Genomic DNA, 6200 nt, shown 5'->3' on the forward strand with positions numbered 1-6200 from the left:
AGCCTCCATCATCTTACTTCTTGCGGGATTTGTCTGTAAAATATTCCAATCATTTAATTTTTTGAGAAACAGAGTAACAGGAACACAGGGGTCATTTTCCCTATTGTTGTAAAAAATAACACTGTTTCTTAATTTCTAGATAGTCCAGCAAATCGCTGAAACACCTATCATGACCAAACTTTTTTCATCTTTCCCAAATGTATTTACCCAGGTTTTCATAGTAGCTTCTAGGGTTTCTGGAATGTCTCTCAGATTGAAAGCACATTTTAAAATGTTCCACAATAGTCTAGCAACTGAACATGATAGAAAAATATGATTTATATTCTCTTTACGTCCACAAAAAGGACATTTATCATCTCCTTTCCACCCCCTACAAAGCAAATTATCTTTTGTAAGGATACTTTTCCTAAGAGCCAACCACATGAACACCTTGATTCTGGGTGGCATTTTAATCTTCCACATATACATGTGTGGATACTTGACACCATTTTCAATCAGATGCCTGTAGAAAGATTTTACAGTATACACTCCTCTTTTAGTCAGAGACCATTTTATTTTGTCTTTATCCTCATTCAAAGTCACCGATCTACATGCTTCTTTAATATGTCCCCATACCTCTCTAGCTTCTCCCAATAAAGTTCTTCTAAATTGCACATTATCTAGATCATTGTCAAAAACTTCTTTAACTGTTTTCTTCTTATCAAAACAAAGATCATAAAGCCTAGGAATTTTTTTGCTTAATGGAGCAGTGCCAATCCACCAATCTTCCCAAAAGCGAGTTCTATCTCCATTCCCAATTTTAAATTTGCACAAAGAAACAAAATGGTCTCTGTGTTTTAGTATATCCCTCCAAAACTGGGAATCTCCCTGTTTGTCCTGAACAGTGCCCAGATTTCTATTCTTAATATATTTTTTCCAAATAATGTCCTGCCACAGCCCCTCAGTTGTATATAATTTCCACCACCATTTACTCAGCAATGCTTTATTCATGCATGCAAGATTTTGGATCCACAGGCCCCCCATATCTTTTAGCCTACACACCTCAGACCATTTCACCAAATGGTATTTTCTTTTTTGATCATCTTCTTGCCATAGAAGTCTGGCCCTGAAAAAATCCATGCGTTTTTCAACCCCAATGGGGAGCCCATAGAAGGACATCATAAAATATGGGATGCATGTGAGAGTTGACTGAATCAATGTAACTCTCCCCGCACTGGCAAGCAATCTGCCTTGCCAAGTTGTACATTTTTTCTCCATCTTACTCTCTGGAGGTTTTCAATACTTGTTACAAATTCTATTCTTATCTATAGACAGCCCTAGATATTTCATGGGCAAGGCACCCACTGGGCATGTGAAAATTCTAGCATATTCATCTTTCTTATCAATAGCCTCTCCAAACAAAAAAAACTCACTTTTATGAAAATTGATCTTTAAACCAGACATTTGCTCAAACAGACATAAAATATATTTCAAATTGTGTGCACTTTCTGTATCATCTTGCAATAGGAAGATGGTATCATCTGCATATTGCAACATATTGACCCCATTTGGTATGTATTCATTCAGGACCCCCTTCACCAGCCCATTTTCTCTGGATTTGTCTAACATAATTGCCAGGGCATCAGCAGCCAGGTCAAAGTTCAGAGGGGATAGAGAGTCCCCCTGTCTCAATCCTTTATGGGTGATAAAGTATTTTTCCTAGGTTCTCATTAACCTTGACACAAACTTTCCCCCTCTAATAGTCTCCATGACCCAATCAATCCATTTATCTGGGAATCCCTTCACTTTCAACATTTGAACAAGAAAGGACCATTTGTTTTTGTCGTAGGCCTTTTCAAAATCAATTTTCAGAAGCATAGCACTTTATTTTTTATTTTTTATGCTATTCAAAGCCTCATGAAGGATCAAAACTCCCTCCATAATATACCTGCCGTTAATAAAAGCAGTTTGAACAGGAGAAATAACATCATCAGCTACCAAATTCAGCCTATTCATTAACACTTTTGTGATGATTTTGAAGCAGACATTTAGCAAACAAATTGGCTGAATTTCTGTATTTGATTAGCATATGTCCCTTTTGGGACTAGGGTTATAATCCCATAGTTTAGTCTACTAATATCAATTTTCCTACTGGCAAAGTCATCCAACAAAGCTTTTAAATCAAGTTTCACCAGATCCCAATAATGCTGATAAAACTCAGCAGTGAAGCCATCTCGTCTAGGGGATTTATTGTGTGTCATTTTAAAGACAACCTTCTTCATTTCGTCCAAAGAGGCTTCCTCCACTAATTTATTTTCACATCCCTCTTGAATCCTAATGGGATTATCAATATTAAGTGAAACAGAAGAATTATCTGGTGGACCAAATAATTTTTTGTAAAAAGTAGTGATATAGTCTATCAAGTTTTTATCCCCTTCTATTATCCCCTCAGCTTGCTCTAATCTGTTGATTTTGTTCCTTCTAAGCCTCCCATTTGCCTTGGCATGAAAGAATTTAGTATTACTATCTCCCTCTAGTATTTCATCAATTTTGGCTCTCTGTCTCCATTTAGCCTCTTCCTGCTTAAGAACTCTATCAAGCTGAGCTCTTAAATCTATCTGCTCTTTTCTATCAGCGGATGTAAGGCCATTAACCTCACTATTTTTATCAATAATATCCAATTTAAGCGGGATATCTTTCTTTAGTTCAAAATACCATGCATTCATGTTTCTGTTCCACCCTTTAAGTTTAGGTCTTAGTTTTCTAAATTTTCCCAACAATCTATCTATGCTGTCTCCCTTAATGTTAGGATCATTCCAAACTTTCTCTACAATTTCATCAATCCCTTCTCTCAAAAACCAGGCATTTTCAAATCTGAAAATTGGCTCAGTTTTTTGGAAATATCCAGAATCCAAGTAAAGAGGAGTGTGATCAGACTTCTCTCTAGTCAAAGTTGTTACTTGCGTTAAGGGGTATACCTCTTCCCACTTAGTGCTACAAAGTATCCTATCCAGTTTTTCAAAAGTAGGGTTGTGTATATTATTCCCCCAAGTGAATTGTCTCCCATTCATATCAAGGTCTCTCACCCCAGCTTGTTCCAAAATAGCATTAAAATGAAAACTCCAATGCCCAGGGGATCCTGGTTTATTTTTCTCACTAGCTTTTCTAATAATATTGAAGTCACCTCCAATCAAAATTGGATTAACACATGTTTGAAATATTCTGGATAACTCAGCCAGAAATAGGGCTTTCCTTTCTGGTTGTGCATCTCCATAGATCACTATTAAATCCCAAATAAACCTATTTTTAACATCCTGGACAGTTATTTTTATGTGATAATCTCCTTCATCCTGAGAAATCACATCTAATGTGGTATAATTGACTCCCAACAGAAGGCCACCAGATTTCCCCCTAGCTGGAGTGAAATGCCAGTGGAAATCCCTTCCTACACAAATTTATTGTAAATCATTTCTAGAAAATTGTTGTCTCATGGTCTCCTGCAGACCCAAGAAATCAACTCTCATATCCATGATCATCTCCCTCAAAAACCTTTTTTGATATCGCCCCCAAATCCTCTCATATTCCAAAAGATACCCCTCATCTTTTTTTTCTTTTTTTCCTATCAGAAGATTCTAAGGTTTTGATAGCAGAGGCAATTTTAACTCCAGAACCTCTGGTAGTTTTACCTTTTTTCTTCTCTTTTTTTGATGAGAAAAGCTCTTTAATTAATTCCCATTCTTCATTCTCTTCCTCTTCTCTCTCATTTCCCCCAACTTCTAGCAAATCTTCCAGAGAGTGTTCTCCAGCATCAATGATATTATGCTCCTCAGGTAGAGAGGTTTGTTTCTGATTATTATTGTAGTCTGCTAACCACATATCAACCCTTGCCTGTTCAGCCATTTTAATCAATTCTAAATTATGATTAACAATGTCAGGTTTATTTCCCAAACTAACCCCAACCCCCTCAGCAATCTGCTGTAAGATATTATTAGATCTAGAAACAATACTAGAAGGAGTAAACTCACCATATTTGTTTTTTTGTGCTACTCTCTCTTTAGCCAAATCAGAGATTTTTTTGTCCTCTTTGCCTTTCAGTCTAGAACATCTTCTAGAGTCTTCTTCTTCTTGGGATTCCAGTTCTCCTATGGCAGCCTTCTTGATCTTTGTTTCAAAAGATTCAGTTTCCCGACTAGCAGTGTAATCCACAGGCTCCATATATCCTAGCCCCACAGCCTGTTCCATTAGTTCTAAGTCTGTCATTCCCTCTTCCTCTTCCAGCCTGCCTTCTGCTACTGCCCCTCCCTCAGTGTCCTCTTTTTCATCTTCATCTCCAATAATTTTCTACCCTGACTGTGACCCTCTCACCTCTTCACTTGCCTTCATATTGATTTGCAACAATTCTCTTGACCTCTTTTTATAAGGTTTTTCTTATAATTTCCATTTCCTTCCTCTTTTTTTCCTCCAGCATAAGTTGAGCAGTCTCCCTTGCTGCAAGTTCCTATGCTTTCTGAAGCCTAGCCTTCAAAATTTCTTATTCACTGTGGCCTTCTCCAGCAAACCCTGTTCCTGTCCTTTCCTTGGGTATCTCATTTTTCCGACCCGTGTCTCCTGCTTTAAGAACCACTTATTCATATTGTTTCAACCCCAAACTCCCCAAGCTCACCAAGGACTTCCCAAACTCAGCTTGTTTACTTTTTTCTACATCTCATTCTCCCTCTGTGTTTCAGAGCTTTCCAAATCAAGGTAGTCAAAGATTTTCCTTTTATTCCCCTCTTCGAACTTGTACCACCCCTGTTCTGCTATGGAATCAAACTCAAAACCAATATCATAAAGCAGCAAATCTTTAGTAGTTATCTCAGTGCCAGCAGAAATTTTGTGTAAGTCCCTCACTCCCACTTTCACTCTAATTTCTTCCTTAGAATAAATCTGTTCCACATCTACTTCAACCACTAGCCCCAGAGCTGAACCAATTTCACATGCCCCCATATAATGCCTCAGGGTGTCAGGAACACCCCACATCTTGATCCAAACTGAATGTAGTTTCCCTTTTGCTTTATCATCTGGACTCCAGAAGTCAACCTCCACCATAGCCCCTGTGCCAAGCAGAGTGAATTTGCCAAAGTTTTTCAACTCCACCAATTTGGCCTTGCTAGAAAATCTCATAAGGAATGTTTTTGGGCTCTGAAACTTGGCTCTCCAAGTCCACTCCCAATCAAACATTTTGCTAAACCCATAGGCCACTGTGGTGTCATTCAGTTGTCCCTCCTGTACAGTAACCAAGGCCATGGGGTTAATGTGCTCTGTAGCAACAATCTCTTTGGTGTTCTACACCAGAAGACATCCCAGCCCCCTGGCTCCATATCCAACATATTTGGCAACTGGTTTTGGTTGTTTCAGAATGGTGCATTCTTCAGTATTGTGAGATGGCCTCTGGCATACCACACAAAAGACCTTATTTTTGCAGTCACTTTTTACATGCCCCTGTTCTTTGCATTTAAAACAGAAAAGTTCCTTGGGATTTCCTATCTCTTTCTTTTTAGCTGTCTCTTTAGCTCCCTCCACCCTAGCACCAACTTGTGGCTGCAGAGTTTCCTGTTTTGGCATATTGGAGAAGAGGAACTGATACTGCTGTGCCATTTGCTCTTGTGGCACGAAACCAAACTGCCCAAGCCCCATCCCATTGGCACTAGCTGAGGGAAACCATTGCTGCTCATCATGGGGAACCCTCCTGCCAACTGAACTGGTCCTCCCTGCGGCCCCAGCTGTACAATGTTTGTGTTATTCCCAGATCCACTTTCCTGCCTGCTTTCACTCATCCCAGCCTGGTATCTTTCCTGTTGATTACCACTTCTGTCTGATGCAAATCTGCCAAACTTATTGTCTCCAACTATACCACTCCCGGTGGAAATTCCATCCCCACCAGAACCACTGCTGTTCGTCCCTGATCCTCCTCTGAAACTCCCCTCTTTGTTCCTCCAGCCGTATCCATCCAACTCTCTCTCTTCTTGCCTATTGAAACCTCTCCCAAAACTCTCAGATCTGCCATAGAAATTACCTCTCGCTCTTGGATTGGTTCCTCTTCCAGGCCTTGGCCTCCAACCCTCTTGTCTGCCAGCCATAACTTCTTTTCCTTCCCAAAGTAGATCTCTCTTCACCTCTTCCTCTTCTTCGTTAGTCGCCGTCGAGGTTTCGCTAGGGTTTGGTAGATGGAGGAAATCTGG

The sequence above is a fragment of the Triticum dicoccoides genome, chromosome 5A (assembly GCF_002162155.2).
Source record: "Triticum dicoccoides isolate Atlit2015 ecotype Zavitan chromosome 5A, WEW_v2.0, whole genome shotgun sequence".
NCBI lineage: Eukaryota > Viridiplantae > Streptophyta > Magnoliopsida > Poales > Poaceae > Triticum > Triticum dicoccoides.